This window comes from Pyrus communis, chromosome 7 (genome assembly GCF_963583255.1).
Source record: "Pyrus communis chromosome 7, drPyrComm1.1, whole genome shotgun sequence".
Taxonomy (NCBI): domain Eukaryota; kingdom Viridiplantae; phylum Streptophyta; class Magnoliopsida; order Rosales; family Rosaceae; genus Pyrus; species Pyrus communis.
The window spans coordinates 27,227,086-27,245,092 of record NC_084809.1 but is presented as its reverse complement, the minus strand read 5'-3'; the positions used below and the strand labels follow the sequence as shown (position 1 = coordinate 27,245,092).

The 18,007-nt window shown below is 36.4% G+C and overlaps 1 pseudogene; it reads left to right on the top strand.

The window, feature by feature from the left end:
• Window positions 1-3,099: 3,099 nt before the first annotated feature.
• Window positions 3,100-15,093, top strand: LOC137740763 (probable disease resistance protein At4g27220; annotated as a pseudogene).
• Window positions 15,094-18,007: the final 2,914 nt, after the last annotated feature.

Genomic DNA, 18,007 nt, shown 5'->3' with positions numbered 1-18,007 from the left:
ATAGCTGTGGCCAGGATTAACATGAGAGATTTTGGATCATGACATTTTAGTTATGAGCATCAGGAAAAACATAATGTGGTAGAAGTTACCATAGCCTTACTATTAAAGTTTGCCTATCTTGATAAAATATTCATTAACCATATTTCCTAACTAGAATTATTTTCTGAAAAACTTATAAAAGTGGCAAAAGATTATCTAGAAAAGTGGAAGGAGATTTGCATAAGTTTTATTAGTAGTCATCTAGATTGGTATGTACATAAGCATAAGGAGGAAGCTAGACATATAGCCATGATTAATGAAGAGTCCTTTAGACTATCCCCTATCTCTCCACTCAGGTGGACTCCTTCATACAAAAATATCCTAAAATTTCGAGGGATCCAAATGTTTGTCTTAGATGAGTTTGAAGATTTTAGGTATGATATGATATTAGTAGCAAAAGAAGAAGAAATGCATATTTACAGCAAGTCAAAAGTCCGTCATCAACCATACTGGAAGCCTCAAAATTTCAAAGGAGAAACAAAAGATATATATTTCAAGGTGAAAGAAGATAGAGAAAGAGATGCAGAGCTAGTAAAAGGCGATGAACAGTACTGGAATAATTTGACAGAAGAAGAGCTACATAACATCGACAACATGATGGAAGCACGAAGAGCTGGTAGCAAATTAGCATAAGTTGAATAGCATCATGTAAAATAATGTATTTCCAGACAAAAATGTCAACATCGTTGTGGACTTCGCTACAATAATAACATAATGACATAAGAGTAAATAAAGAAAAAAGCTTGATCCATTATGAACTTTTCATACACAAAATGTCCTTTTGGTTAAGAATGAATAGTGTCAGACTCTTTTCGTTATTAGGATTACTCCACTTTTTATTTATTTATTCTTATGGTCCAATATTAGGATTACTCCACTTTTTATTTATTTATTCTTATGGTCCAATATTAGGATTACTCCACTTTTTATTTATTTATTTTAATTAGGTCCGATGACTTTGCCTCCACATCAGCATTTTCACTCCTATTATTTTGCATTCTTTTTTTCATTCCAAAGTTACCCCTAAACTCATTATTATTAGTGATAAGTTATTTTAACAAAAAATGTCTCCTTAACTTTAGCAACTCAACAAAAAATTTGCACAAGTTGATCTTGTTCCTCTTTCTTCATATTTCTCTTCTTTCTCTTTATTTCCCACAGGTTCAATTTGTAGACTACCTGAACAATAGATACTCAATACAATTAAAATATCTATTCAACATGAAGAAGAATACACATTCAATTAAGATATTTCATAGAATGGAGTTTTCATGAATTCAGGTAGTTACTCAATACCAGCGCTGGTCCTGAGTTTTTTGAGGCCTTGGACGACACTGAAAAATATGCCCTAACGTAACTTCACATAAAAAATTATTTATCTTAGTATTTGTATGTTGTAAATCGAATATTAAAGAAAATATACATTTTTCACATTATGACTTTTTTGACAAATGATAAGATAATTTACACTAAACTCATCAAAAATACGGTGAGGGAATTTAAAAATGAGTCCTTGAGTGACAAGCTAAACCCTTTTAACTAACTAATCTACAAGCTACTTGCACATGATGAAACCTTTGAAATGAATTTTTCATATTTAAGATCTCTAATTTCTATATGTAAGCAACAAATGAAAGCAACAATTGCTACTACCAAAGGGCACATAGTAATTCCACTATGTTTTTGTTTTTCGAGTGCTTATGAAAAGTTGCGGTTCATTCCAAATATATAAAATCATAAGGGAAAAATTATACAAAGAAGTGTTGGATGATATTTTTGGATTATCAATAACAATACTTCGTTCAATAAAAAGATAATGACAACAATTTATTACTTAACCATGAAAAGATTATCAACAGATACAAAATGCCCAAATTTATATTTAGACAAACTTGAACATGATTTTGCAAGTAGATTCAAACTAAAAACAAAAAACTACTACTGAAAATGCCACATTTGATAACCTAATTAATGTTTGTTTGTTATTTAAAGTAGACATGAAAAATAAATAAAGGGAAACTACCCCTTTATGTTGAGAGAGGGAATTGAATCTGGGTGGCAACGGAAACATAAACCAAAAAAGCCACCCTGCCATCTAAAATATTTGCTATTTAGTATGAGCGTTTACCATATATGAAGAATAAAACAAAACCTTATACATGTATGAACAACTTTTTTTTTTTTTTGGTGCCCCTTGTTTTTTTGGCCCGAGGGGTCACCCTGTGGCACTGGACCAGGGTCGGCCCTGCTCAATACAGGTCGCAAACAACAAAAAAATAACAAAAAGAGGCACAGACCCCAAAGAATTATCATACCTATTACCTGGAACAGAATTTCTGACAACGGACCCCATTCTCTCCACATCGGTAGAGAAAACATTCTAGCTACCTATTTGACAGACCACTTATTCTCCTCTCACCCTCCATCCACCCGGAATAGGATCCTATTCGGATCCTCTTTGTGATGATCATGAGAATCACTTTATCGTGTCCGTTTATTTGTCATTTTATGGTAAAAAAATCATTTTAAATTTTTCTATTTAAAATTGAACACAAACAGTATCTGATGGAAACTGGCCACAAAATATACGACAAACAAACACGATAAGGACCACTTACAGATATGGTGTTTGTTAAATGTCTAAGTGGAATTCAAAGCAGATTCTATATGTTTTCATAGTTTTTTTAAAGCAGTTGCCCAAGTTCCGTACCAAGCAAGTTTTGTTAGTATAAAATTTGTATATGAAAACTTGTTCATCATCTCGACTTCTACTACTTGCAAGTGTAGTATAACCTTTTACTTTGGCCCTTACTATGCAGTTTTCTCCAAAAGAAGAAAAAGAAAACGAAAACATTTGCATACTGCTCTGTTTCTTCTTCAAGCATAGTGATCACGAGCTAAGGTATGACCTATTTTTTCATTCTTTACTTTTGTCTACTTTGAAAAAAAAAAAGATTTTTTCTCTTATCTTCAATTTTTTTTTTTTTTTTTTTTTTTTGTTTTGATTTGAATATATTCAATATATAGAAGAAGCAGATGAATTGGTAAGCTGAAGGTGCCATGGCGATGGAGATACTCATTGCAATTATTCCTACAATTATTGACTACACAGTTAGACCAGTGGCACGCCAAGTGGGTTATGTCACTTTCTACAAAAGCAACCTTGAAGATCTAAGGTGTAAATTGGAGAATTTTGACTCTGTCAAACAAAGGATGAAGTATGAAGTTGATGAAGTCGGAAGAAAAGTTAATCAAAAAGTGGAAGCTGATGTTCAGAAATGGCAGTCAGATGCGGACAAGACCACTCGGGAGGCAGAAGCACTCTTGCATGATGAAGGCCGTGCAAAGACAAAGTGTCTCATTATATGTCCTAATCTGATCTACTATCATCAGTGTAGCAGGAAGTCAACAAAACTGATGAAAAAGATTGAAGAACATGAAAATAAAAAATAAAAATAAAAGAGTTTTCCAGTGTTTCTTACAAAGTTCCGGTGGAAGACGTGTCTGCCATGGCCTCGGACGAGTACATGGCCTTTGAATCAAGGATATCATTACGGAACTGAAAAAACCTGATATCAACAGGATTGGGGTGTACGGATTAGGGGGCTTTGGGAAGACAACACTTGCCAAAGAGGTTTACAGAGAAGCTGTCAAAGAGAAGTTCTTTGATGATGTGGTTATAATACTAAATGTCAAAGAAAAAAAAGACAACGAAAAAATTCAAAATGAAATTACCAAAAAGTTGGGGATGGATGTTGATGAATCTGAGGATATGAGAAAAAAGGCGAATCTCATACGGGCCAGGGTAAAAGAGGGGAAGACTCTAGTCATTTTAGACGATGTTTTAGAAAGAATTGACTTTGAGGCTGTGGGACTCGTCGGTGTGCTGAACTGTAAGCTATTGTTGACATCTAGAGAAAGAAAAGTTTTAAGCTCTGATATGCGTACGCAAAAGATTTTCAACTTGGAATTTTAAAAGATGAAAGTTGGAGTTTGTTTGAGAAGGTGGCAGGTGATGTCGTTAAAGACAATCGTATACTGAAAGAAGCAACCCAACTAGCAAAGAAATGTGGAGGTTTGCCAGTTTTGGTTGTTGCAGTTGCAAGTGCATTAAAGGATAGTACTTTGGAGGAATGGAAAGGACGCGTTGAGAAGTTTCAAAAGGTTTGACAAGAAAGAATTGAATGAAAAAGCATTCTTGGCTCTAGAGTGGAGTTACGAACGATTGGAAGATCAAGAGCTTAAGCAATTGTTCTTGCTATGCGGAATTCTTGCCGGAGGTTAGAGATGTACATTTTTTCTCAATGACTTGTTGGTTTATAGTATGGGTTTGGGCTTGATAAAAAATGTTGATAAAGTGGAAGATGCACAGAATTCATTGCATGCACTGGCTGCAAAACTAAAAAATTCCTGCCTATTGCTGGACAGTTATGACGATAGGACTATCAGAATGCTTGAGCTTGTTCGAGATGCTGCTATCTGCATTGCATCTGACAATCAAAAGGCGTTTTTAAAAGTATATGGAGAGGTGAAAGAATGGCCCACTGAGGATTTATTTAAGAAGTACACCGCCATCTCCTTGAGGTCTTGCAAAATCCCCAGATTTCCTGGAGTACCTTGGGAATGCCCAGCATTAAAACTGTTGATCTTGGAGAATGATAATATTGGCGACTCCCAGGAAATCCCAAGCAAATTTTTTGAAGGGATGAAAGAACTCAAGGTGTTGGATGTAACCAGATTCCGTATTCAGTCACTACCTCCATCTATTCAAGTCCTAAGGCATCTCCATACATTGGGTTTATATAACTGCGACTTGGTAGATCTAACTCATGTTGGACAGTTAACAAACTTGATAATGCTTAGTTTCCTAAAGTCCAAGATTAAAGAGTTGCCCAAAGAAATAGGGCAATTGACTCGTCTGCAATTACTGGATTTGACCGGTTGCTCTGAACTTATGATCTCACCTGGTGTTATATCAAGCTTGACAAGACTAGAAGACTTGAGGATGGGAATAAAAAGCTTCAAGCAATGGGAGGGTGAAGGTTTGGTCGATGGCAGAAGAAGTAATGCCGGCGTTTCAGAGCTGAAGCACTTATCTCATCTATCCGCATTCCAGATGCTAACCTTCTTCCAACCAACTTGTTCTCCGACAAGGGCAGAGCCAAGATTTTATTCTTGGATGGGCTAATTGAAATTAGTGCTATAAAATCATACGTTTATTTTTTTTGCTTATATAAATATTATATAATAATCAATATAAAAGAACAACAATAGAATATAAATTATTCTCAAAATATATTCAAGGACAATATAAATAATTAACCTATTAATTAAATCAAGAATAAGTAAATAAAGAGATTAAGAACGTACCAAAGGTGACTTCATTGGAAAATCGCAACGGAAAGTAAGGAATTGCGGACATAGGGATTTACTTGTGGATTTAAAAAAATTATTTTTCTTTTCTTGATTAAGAAGCACAGAAGCTAAATCACATAGGGTAAATGGTCTTTTTCTTTTACAAATAGGATAAAGGGGGACGGGAGATAGAACTAATTTATAATTTTTGGCATAAAACTTATGGGGACGTTTTTTACTTCTCATACACCTCTCATTAATTTATGTTCTTTGATCATTTGATCTGATGGCCTGAAATTAAGAGGGTGTGTGAGAAGTAAAAAGGGATGCGTAGATAACACACCCCAAACTAATTATTTACTATCTATCCTCTACTAAATTTACATCAAATAATAACCTATATTGAAATTGCATGGCCTATAAGCATGAGATTACAAAAGAATAGTGTTATTCACACTCATTCTTACCTCCAACACACCCTTATTAATTTTTTGTCATTGACCATCTTCAATGGAGTGCATAAATAGCACTACCCTTACAGAAAACCTCCCTAGGCTATAGCCCACCTTAGCCTTGTAGGTGGCTGCGCCATTGTTCTCCGATAAGTTAAAAATATACACCATACTTATCGGTGATTGTTGGGAATATCCTAACATTTATGGAACCTCCTGTAACATACTAAAACTGAAGCTCACCAATGGAAATCAATTCCACCTCGGTATAAAGTCGCAGGTAGAGAGATGTGAGCAATTGTACTTGGATGGGATGGAGAATGAGAATATTATTTCCTATCTATTTGGCAATGATGCAGTTAAGCATCTCCATGTCCAAAACAACAACGAAGTTACATGTGACATTAACTTTCCCAACCTGGAATCTCTATCTTTTGAAGGCCTTGTGAATTTGGAAAGTGTGTTACAGGCAACTTATAGGTGAGCCTTTCCAAAAGTTAAAATCTTTGACACTGCGAAATCTACGAAAGCTTATTGCTTTTTGTTCCAAAGACAAGTGATTAAGGATTGATACAGAAGTCGACAAAATCGTTTCGGAGGATGAAGCTAGTGGACCACCGAAACTGTTCAGTAATGGGAAGGTACGTTTCTTCTTCGAATTTCGACCATATAATATTATAGTTCTTTCGTATTTCAAATTAGAAAAAAATATTTAAATGGTATATCAATCATTTAAAAGGTATATTAAATCATTTAAACTGTATATTGAATCAGGTTCCTTTCTTGTTTTTATTTTTGTAGGCTTTAACTCAGACAAAATCATTTATAATTTTTAAGAAAACTAACGAAAAGTAAAAAAAAAAAAAAAACTTTAATTTTAATGAAAAATAATAAATAAAGGTATAGTGAATAGTGTTAGACCAAGTCGTGGTACAGCTGCAGTCAACACTACGTCAACTGTTTGAGTTGTTTTGTAATTCTTATCATTACAGAAGTTGGCTAAGTGTAGGACTTCTTCAAATATTTGTTGTATGGTCAAATAGTCTGTAACTTCTTTAGTGCTTCTGTTTGTATTTTGAATTTTGAATCTTCCTTGTAATCTGGAGTTGAATATAAATACATGCAGCCTCTCTTTGAAAAGGTATGCAATTGAAGTGAAACAATGAGTCCTTAAAGTTTTACATGGTATGGAGCCTTTTTCGTCTAATGACAACGATCCTGCATTGTTTTTGCCCATCATCATCTTGAAATGGTTGAGAACAACACCACCGTGAATACCCCACCTACCAATACACCCCCTACCAAACCCCCTCCTCCCGATACCCCACCTACCAATCTTTTCCACCCCTTGTCGTCCTCCATGACTACAGTGGCCAATATTAAGCTTGACAGGTCCAACTACCCTTTATGGTTGGCCCAGATTTTACCTATCTTGAAGAACAGAGATCTCATGGGATATGTTGATGGCAGTCTGGTGTGTCCTCATAAACACCTGCATGGAGCTGCTGCTGTGAACCCAGCCTACACCACGTGGGTGCAGCAGGATCAAATGATCCTTGGTTGGATTAATGGGTCTTTGATTGCGTCTTTTTTATCAGTAGTGGCAAGCAAACGAACTTCTCGTGCCACCTGGGAAGCTCTTGAGCAAAGGTATGTTTCCTCTTCACAAAACAAAATCCTATTTCTGCGAAATGAACTTCTGCAAACCAGGAAAGGTGATCTATCTGTGGCGGATTACCTTGATCGAATGAATGTTGTTGCTGACAACCTTGCCCTAGCTGGGCAACCCGTGAATGATGATGAGTTGGTACAAATTATTTTGAATAATCTAGGACCAGCGTTTGAGATGACGGTCAACGATGCTCAAGCTCGTGATATGCCTATCACATACCCAACACTTGAATCTCTCTTGCTGACAATAGAGAGAAGGATGGCGGAGCAAACAGTGCCCTTGGTGGAAAATGCTCCAGTGAATGCATTTGTTGCTGCGAGAAGTCATGGTGGTGCACGCTATCGTGGCATTGGACGAGGTGCTTCTCCGTCCAACCGTGGTGTTGCTTTCAATCAACGAGGATCCAACCCTTGCAACAACAACAATCCATGACTTCCTGCAGGTAATGTTGAAAGGTCTAATTTTGGTGAAAGAAATACTTGTGGCGGTGAAAGGATAGTTTGCCAAATATGTGGCAAGCCTGGGCATCTAGCCCTTGATTGTTACCAACGAATGAATGCAGCATTTGAAGGTCGAATCCCAGCCAAACGCTTGACAGCTATGGCATCCTCACCAATCACTTTTAATAGACAACAGAATGGACCGTGGCTCCTTGACACAGGGGCCAACGCTCATATTATTCCCGATCTTCAGAACCTGGTGAATGCAAAGGAGTATAATGGTAATGAGAACATTGGTGGTGTAGGTAATGATACTGGCATTTCTATTGCTCATTCTGGTTCAAGTAAAATTCATACTAAATCTTGCTCATTTGATTTAAACCATATCCTACATTCTCCCACTGCTTCCACTAATATCATCTCTGCCCATAAGTTCACCTTAGATAACCATTGTTACTTATTTTTCCCAATTTTTTCCTTGTCAAGGATCTCAAGACCCGGAAGATGCTTTTCCGAGAGAGATGTGAGAATGGCTTATACCCATTTCCTAATGGCGGTGGACAATTTCATTATCCTATTTCAGTATTTGTAGGGACTCGAGTGTCAATTCATAAGTGGCATTCGCAGCTTGGCCACCCAGCGTCGTCAATAATTAAGTTTTTGGTTTCAAATAAATTAGTACCAGTTCATGGTACTTCAAATGTAGACTTCTGTCAGTCATGTCCTTTAAGAAAGAGTACTAAGTTACCTTTCACTTTGTCGGAGTTTGTTTCTCAATTTCCATTGCAACTCTTACATTCTGATGTTTGGTGTTCATCGGTCATTTCAATTGAAGGTTTTCGTTATTATTTGCTCTTTGTGGATGATTATTCTTGATACTCATGGATATTTCCAATGAAACACAAGTATGAAGTGTGTGATATTTTTATCAAATTTAAGGCAAAGGTCGAAAACATGTTGAATTTATCCATCAAAACCCTTCAATGCGATGAAGGAGGTGAATACAAAAGCCATGCATTTCAACAATTTCTTGCTGTCCATGGGATTTCTCAAAGATTTTCTTGTCCTAAACATCTTGAACAAAATGGTCTTGTGGAAAGAAAACATTGTCGTATTATTGAAACCAGTGTTGTTATGCTTTCTCAATCTCACATGCCTAATAAGTATTGGTTCGATGCTTGTTCAACGGCCACATATTTAATCAATAGGTTGACAACAAGAGTTTTGACAAACACATCACCATTTGAGAAATTGTTTAAACGAACACCAAATTATCATACGCTAAAAATTTTTGGTTGTAGATGTTTTCCTTGGTTAGTGCCTTATTCACAAAATAAACTTCAACCAAAATCCAAATCATGTGTTTTCTTAGGTTATTCCCTGAATCATCAAGGATACAAATGCTTGGATTTGTCTATGAGACGAATTTACTTGTCTCGCCATGTCCTATTCGATGAGAACTCTTTTCCTTTTCAGGATCTCACATCTTCTCAGGAAAACGTCAATAAAAAAGGTGCAACTTAATTTCCTGATTTTTTGTTTACGGTTCCCATAATTTTAGCACCCTCCCTGATGCCTATAGAGTCCCATGATCTCTCATCCACCACTATAGCCACAAATATTAATCATATCCCCACTACTCAAAACATGTTGCCCTCAATCCAAAATCCCACCCACAAATACCTATTCCAAGTTCCAATGAACCTGTGACTCTACCACATCCCTCAATCCAAAATCCCACGACCCAAATACCTATTCCAAGTTCCAATGAACCTGTGACTGCACCACACTCCACTGATCCTAGCCCACAATCAAATGAGCAAGAGGTGGTCAACATTGAACCACTGCCAGTTCAACCTTCACCTGTTGTTGCACCGAACCTGGCTTCGTTGTCACAGCATCCCATGACAACTAGATTAAGTGCTAGAATCCAAAAAGCAAACCGTAAATATGCCATGCATGTTTCTATTAACAATATTGTTGTTGAACCGACATGTTTTAGTCAGGCAGTAAAGCATCAGGAGCGGAGGAATGCTATGGTGCAGGAGTTTAATGCTTTGCAACAGTGTGGAACTTGGAGTTTGGTGCCATATCATCCTAAAATGAACCTTCTTCCCAACAAGTGGGTGTTCAAGATTAAGAGACGTGTCGACGGTTCCATTGAGAGACATAAAGCCCGTCTTGTAGCCAATGGTTTCCATCAGAAGCCTGGGGTGGATTACATAGAGACTTTCAGTCCTATGGTCAAGCACATTATAGTTCGTCTTGTTCTTAGTCTTGCTGTATCCAAGAGACGGCATGTTCGACAACTAGATGTACAGAACGCATTTCTGCACGGGTATCTTAATGAAGAGGTATATATGCGTCAACCGTCAGGTTTCATTGACAAGCAATATCCTCATCATGTTTGTAAGTTGCAGCGAAGCATTTACGGTCTAAAGCAAGCACCGAGGGCTTGGTTCCAAAAGTTCTCAGAGTTCTTGCTTCAATTGGGTTTCCAATAATCCACGTGTGACTATAGCTTGTTTGTGTTTAACCAGCAAAGGGTATACCTGATCCTTCTTATATATGTCGATGACATCTTGATCACAGGTAATAATCCTCATCAACTGTCTCGCCTAATTAAGAAACTGGGAACTTTGTTTTCCATGAAAGATTTGGGTTCCTTAAATTACTTTTTGGGCGTGAAAGTTAAGTATGTTGGTGGTCATATGCATTTGAGTTAATCCAAATATGCTTTGGATTTGCTAAAAAGGACCAAGTTCACAGAAGCCAAACCCATCTTTACTTCGGTGCCATCTGGACAGAAACTCAGTGCGTATGATGGTGATCCTCATGAGAATCCAGAGATGTATAGAACTGTTGTTGAAGCACTGCAGTATCTAACCATCACACGACCTGATTTATCTTATGCAGTAAATCAAGTTTGTCAATTTATGCATTCTCCAAAGATAACACATTGGACGGCAGTCAAAAGGATTCTTCGTTATTTAAAGGCCACTTACAATTATGGTCTCTTGAACAAACCTGGTGGGTCACAATTTATAACCTATTCTGATGCTGATTATGTTGGGAATCCAGATACAAGACATTCCACTGGTGGTTACTGTATTTAGTTGGGTTCAAATCTTGTTTCCTGGAGTTCCAAGAAGCAAAAGACAGTTTCTAGGTCGAATGCTGAAGCCGAATATAGGCAACTGGCCTACATTGCTGTTGAGCTATCATGGTTAAGATCTTTATTTAGGGACCTGCACTTGCATATTGTTCGAACCACGATGTAGTGTGATAATGTGTCTTCGATAGCCCTAGCTTCTAATCCGGTTTTCCACTCTCGTACTAAACACTTGGAGGTTGATTATCACTATGTTAGGGAGAAGGTGGTTCGAGGTCAGTTACTTGTCAATTATATTTGCTCACAAGATCAAGTAGCCGATCTTTTTACCAAAGGGCTATCTTCATCTCGGTTCAAACTGCTTGTATCCAAGCTTCTAGTTGTTCCTCCAACTGTTAGCTTGCAGGGGGATGTTAGACCAAGTCGTGGTACAGCTGCAATCAACACTACTTCAACTGTTTGAGTTGTTTAGTAATTCTTATCTTTACAAAAGTTGGCTAAGTGTAGGACTTCTTCAAATATTTGTTGTATGGTCAAACAGTTTGTAACTTCTTTAGTGCTTCTGTTTGTATTTTGAATTTTGAATCTTCCTTGTAAATATGGATTTCATTACCTGATCTAATCTGGAGTTGAATATAAATACATGCAGCCTCTCTTTGAAAAGGTATGCAATTGAAGTGAAACACTGAGTCCTTAAAGTTTTACAAATACCACCAGTGAAAGGTAAAAATATGGTGTTTCGTTAAAAGTGAACAATACTGAGAGTGTTTCATTAAGCCCTAGTTTGGTACTGAGGTGATTCTAAAAAAAAGTGGCTATCAACTTTTTTTTTCACAGTTTTGGGTAAAAAAAAAGCTCTACTTTGGTAAACATTCAGCTTCAGCCCTTTTTCACAGTTTTGGGTGAAAAAAGCCAAAAACACAAACCTGCAAAACTCAGTTTTGAAAAACCAGTTTTTTTTTTTCACATCTGTTTTACATAAAAGTTTATTAAACATTGAAAAACCAGCTTTTTTTTTTTTTTCAAAAGCACTTTTACAAAAAATTTACCAAATACTCTGCTGTTTTATTTCACAGCTGCTTATCCTCACAGCACTACAGAAACATTTTTTTTTTCAAAGCACAGCAATACCAAACCAGCCATAAAACTTCCTTTATTTTTGAATGTCATTCCATGTGCATTTCTTCCTTATTCTTTCCAAACATTTATGCATGTGGCTTCTTTGTGGCTTTCTTAAAATTTGACACCTTTCCATTCACTCAATCAAACCTAATGTGTTAACTCCAAATAAAATAAAAACGTAACAAATCAGAGCGTAGCTCCCTTGATGATGCCATAGAGACCGCCAAGGTTGTGAGGAACAGATCCATGGCCGAAGGAGCTCGAGGGAACGGTGATGTAGATTCTCGGAATCTGCGTCTCGGTGGGCTTCACGGTCGTCGGCAAGGACCCCAAAGATTTGCAATAGGAGATCGTCGTGGTAACGACGAGATACGTCTCGATCGACAAAGGTGTAAATTCAACGAATTTTGCACCTAAAAGAAATTTCACGGGAGACACTTATATTCACAAATCTGACAGCCCAAAAGGGATTTATTCTTCCAAAATTTGGTGGTCCCGTATTCTTTGCAGAAGCAATTAAATGAAAGTGTGAAGGATATGCAATTGATATTGCTGCTGTTGTGTTTGGGGAAGTGAGAGAGGGAGGAGGAGGAAAACTTTTTAATTGTGACAAGAATACGGATGGTAAATCACGTGTTTTTATGTAAGTGGTGGAAAATTTTAATTTTTAAGTTGTTAACCTTTTAACACACATAACCTATTATTTCTATAAAGATAACACACATAACCTATCATTTATATAGGAAGTTGTGATGGTCACACTGAAAATTTTCTCGAGAAGGAGGATGAGCGGCTTCTTTTTTTCTTACTTTTGTTCTTATTTTTATTTAATTTTCTTGGGAGTTGAGAGGGTTATGTTAGGGTTAAGTTTGTTGACGGGTGTCAAGTAACGAGACATGCTATAGAAAGGCCACGTTTATTTTGAAAGTAGAAAATTTGAACTCGGTCTTAACAATCAAAACAATCCACCACGCCAAAGTTCATGGTATCAATTTAAGTAAAATAGTTTAAATTTGGAATTAAATTGACTCAATTTTGACCCTATATAGTTTTATTACTCCAATTTGTTCTTTGCTAATTAATGAAAGTAGAAAGCAAGTAGCCTTTTATCATAGTGATGGAAATGAGTTGAGCTTTTGTATGACCTTATGGGTTCAAACATCATTAGTAGCTAATCTAACACCTAATATAACAAAATCTATCTTTTGACCAAAAAAAAATAATAATAATAAAAATAGAAAGACTTAAATCTGTCTAGTAGCCTAGTAGCTTATTTAATATATGACCTTTACTTTATAGTTATACATTTGGAACATATACTACTACAACAATGTAACAATAATTTTTTTTTAAATAAACATGAATTTTGTTCTATACTATGCAGGTTTCGATGCCCAACTTAACAACCTTGACCGAGCATGGATGTGATAGGATTCTTGTTTTTGAGTTACATGGCTAAATGTCTCGGACAACTCAAATATCTCAATATATCTAAATGTCAAGCACTACAAATGATATATGACATATCATCTACCACCCAGTTGAATGAGTTTGAGTGCTCAAATCTAAACTTAGTTGAGATAAACTTGTGTGATAGTTTGGAAAATGTCTTTCACGCTTCCATGGCCAAAGATCTTAAGCAGCTAAGTAAGTTGAAGGTCAAGAATTGTGGTTTAAGGGAGGAAATTGTAGTGAAGGAAGAAGGACCACAAATGACATACGAGGAGTTCGGGTTCCCTAAAGTAACATTTATGGAATTTGATAATCTGCCCCAACTTCAGAGTTTCTATCCAGGACTGCATGTTTCTAATTGGCCTATCACTCAACATATTAAAGGTCACGAAATGTGGTGGTATGGAGATTTTTTCTGCTAAATTTTCAACATATCAAGACAAGTTTGAGTTAGGCCACCCAAAACCAACATAACAACCTTTCTTTTTAATTGAGAAGGTAACCATACTTGCACACAACTCTTTTGATATTTGAAATTTTATCTGATTTTTAGATACTAGTTAAACATACACCATCAAGCAAATACATTTATTATGTTTTTAATATTAAAAATTATTATGTGTTGTCCAGTTTTTCGAAATATTTTAAAGCATGCTCTTATCATTGATTATATTTCAGGGTAAGCCATTCCTCAACTTGCAATACTTGCAAAAGAATACGGAGATTTGGTATGAACCGTATGGTCCACTCCCGGTGGAGTTGTTGAGCAAAGTAAAATCAATTTATTTTGCTACTTCACATCCCAAGTCAGATGTTTTCTTTGAGAATTTACGGAATATTGAAATGCTCCGGGTGCTCTCTGCTCCTTGGAAAGAATTATTTGTCCACGACCACCGAGGAAGTAGTAGAGGGGAAATACATGAAGTTGAGACCCTCCCACGTGTGAAGCTTTTGTGGCTCCTCGATATGCCGGAGCTGATACATCTAGGGATGGAAAACTCCCAACCAGGAGGTCCTGTTTTTCCAAACTTGGAAGTTCTAACCGTGCGCACATGTGGCAGATTAGAGAATTTAGCTTCAACTTTAATATCCTTTCGGAATCTAACCATTTTCACCATATGGGATTGTCACGGACCGCAATACTCAATACCTTATTCTGTGGCTAAGAATTTGCAGCAACTCAAGAAGCTGGTAGTTAAGTCTTGCGAAAGAATGGTAGAAATAGTGGCAATCAACGGAGATGATTCAGAAAATGAGATTACTTTCAGTTGCTTGCAAGATTTGAAACTTTCTGATCTACCAAGTCTGCAAGGATTTTGCACTGGAAATTGCATTTTCAAGGTCCCATCCTTACTGTACTGGAAATTGCATTTTCAAGGTCCCATCCTTACTGTCCAACAATTTGACTGTCGAGAAGTGACAGCTGATCGAGTTAACGATTTCTCCTGATGGGTTACTCCAAAGTGATCCAAGACCAGAAAGACTACAAATGGTAGAGGAAACTGATGATGTACTGAAGCTAAGTGATTCAAAGCAGAATGATCATAATCAAACGTAAGTTCTCCATTCACTAATTAAGCATCTGTTAATTTCACTCTCCAATTTTTCAGCTTTTTCTTAACCATGAACCGTCAAATTTAAAAGTCTCTGTTCCGTGCCAAGCAAGTTTTTTTTTTTTTTTTAGTATAATACTTGCATATGAAAACTTGTCCATCATCTCGACTTCTTGCAAGTGTAGTATGACATTCTTTTTGCTTTTACTATGCAGATTTCTCCAAATGCAAAAGAAAACGAAATGATTTGCATACTGCTATGTTTTTCTTGTTTTCGCAATCTGAACAATTGGCCACATACCACCCTCCAACGCAAAGGCTGCTAGGAAATCTCTCTTCAAATCTTCCTTCACTTTGAACAAAATTGTTGCCCGTGGAAAATCCCAGGTAAGTGAAAAACTTGAACAAAATTCATAGCCATTGAATTATTCCATAATCAACACTCTATAGTCCATAGTATCCTTATTTGGATGATAAATAATACAATCTAAAATTGTCGAAAGTATCAAGTTCTACAAGGCATTGAAACAGACCCACAATCAATGTTGAACAAATTCTGAAGAACAGATTCATGAGTTCAAACAAACAAGGTATCTACTTCAGGTAAAAGGAAAAAAAAAAAAAAAAAGGAAAGAAGGAAGCTTCATTTCCGTGGAAGCTAAAACAAGTAAATAACAATTAAACAAAGGAATGCAAATTATCCAACTTTTTCGAAAAACCCAACTGACAAGGAGAAACTTACAGCTACCCAGTTTCCGCAAACAACAAATTGAATCGAAGAAAGGAAATTACAGGTTCCGGATACGAAATTAGAAATACCCAACTCGCAGAAAGTTGAAGGCACTTTCTTGCGCAGGAGTGAAGGACAAAGATGAGGGGTAAATCCAGGATGGATGAGGATGAAGAAGGATGAAATTGAAGAGGACACTGAAATATGTTCTGAATATGAGGAAGGTATAGAGGAAGACGAAGAAGTTGGTGTTGTGCGGAAGCTTCAAATATGAAACCAAAGCTAATACGGCAAAATATGACAAGACAAATAATCCAAAAAAAACACAAGGATTTATACTGGTTCGGCGTAAGCTTACATCCAGTTCCGAGACGGCGAGGAAATTCCACTAATGTCAAAAGGAGATTACAAATAGAGTTTTAACTCTCAAACCCAATAGCCCACATACACCCAATAGCTCTCACTCTCACAAAGAACAAATGGAGAAGATGGAAACATATACCAAATTCCTTCTCTCCCAAAAGCCACAAAATGTAGCACAAATATCTTTGATTGAGTGATCACTAACAAAAGGGGATTACAAACAAATGGGAAGGAGCAGCACTGTTTCAAATGGGAGAGCCGAATGCTCTCTCCTCTGCTCTCCTTGCTCTCTGTATTCAGCTCAAAACATAAAATGAGCTCCACACTTTCTACTCACCCTCCGTAGCTTTCTATCTCTTTCTCTTCTCTATAATTAGGCTGCAAAGGCAACCACCAAAAACATAAAGGACCAAAACCCACGGGTGTAGAAGAGAAAGAAAACCTTTTCCCTTTTTTCTTTCCTAAAACAAGGTAAGGTGTTGTCCACCTTTTTCATATTTTAATAGCCGAAAGTTATATTGTCTTGTTGTCCACTTGGTCACAAATCCAACAGTTGGTAGGTTCCATGGTTGGCGTGAACACAAATCAGAGGGGGAAAGGTTGGATTGTTTATGGCATTTGGTATTTATACCACTCATCTCAAATCCTTCAAAATCTCTCTTACGTTAAAATCCTAGTAAATCCTTAGCTTTCTCATTGCACTTAGGTTTGGATGTATATTTTTAAAATCATATTCGACCACCCGTGAATTTGAATGTATTTTTTAAAATCCTATTAAATCCTAATTTGACTAAACCATAATTTCAAAATCTTTTAAAATCCTAAATGACTACATCTTGATTTCAAAATCTATTGAAATATCAAATCCTAATTTGACTACACTCCCCTTAAATTCTTGGGCATTTGGTATTATGTTAGGATTTTAAGATTTTTTTTTTTAATTCTTAAAAATATAGGTATATTTAGTTAAGATTTTAAAGAAGTTTATAGCTATCAAGGTGTACAAAATTAGGAATTGATTTTAAAGAGTTTTAAAAAATTGAGGAATTCAAAAGGATTTGAGACATTTCATAGTGTATATTTTTTTTTTTTAAAGAAATTTATAGCATTCAAAGTGTCTGGGCATATCTTCCGAACCTCACAACTTATGCATAAGTCCCACCTTTGTGAAAAAAAAGGTTTGTTCACAAGTTCTAAAATGAATGTGACAGGTAAGATTTCCTAGCTTGGAGAGGTTGTACATATGGGACTTACCTACGCTGAAGACAATATTCCACAATTAACTTGATCCTGACTCTTTTGGTAGGATCAGAATTACAGATGTTTGTAGATGCCACAATCTAATTAATATCTTTGGGCCAAGTATCATGGGAAGATCTTGAATGCTCTAGAGACATTACAAATAGAGCAGTGTCAGTTAGTACAAGTGGTATATGACACATCATCTACCACTAAGTTGAACGGTTTTGAATGACCGAATCTAAATTCAGTTGAGATAGAAACATGTAAGAGTTTGAAAAATGTCTTCCCACCTTAGTGGCTAAAGATCTTAAGCAGCTAAGCAAGTTGAAGGAGAATTGTGGTTTAATGGAGGAAATTGTTGCGAAGGAAGAAGGACCAAAAACAACACATGGTTCAGGTTCCCTAAAGTAACATCTATGAGATTTCATAATTTGTTCCAACTTCGGAGTTTCTATCTAAGGCTACATGTTTCTAA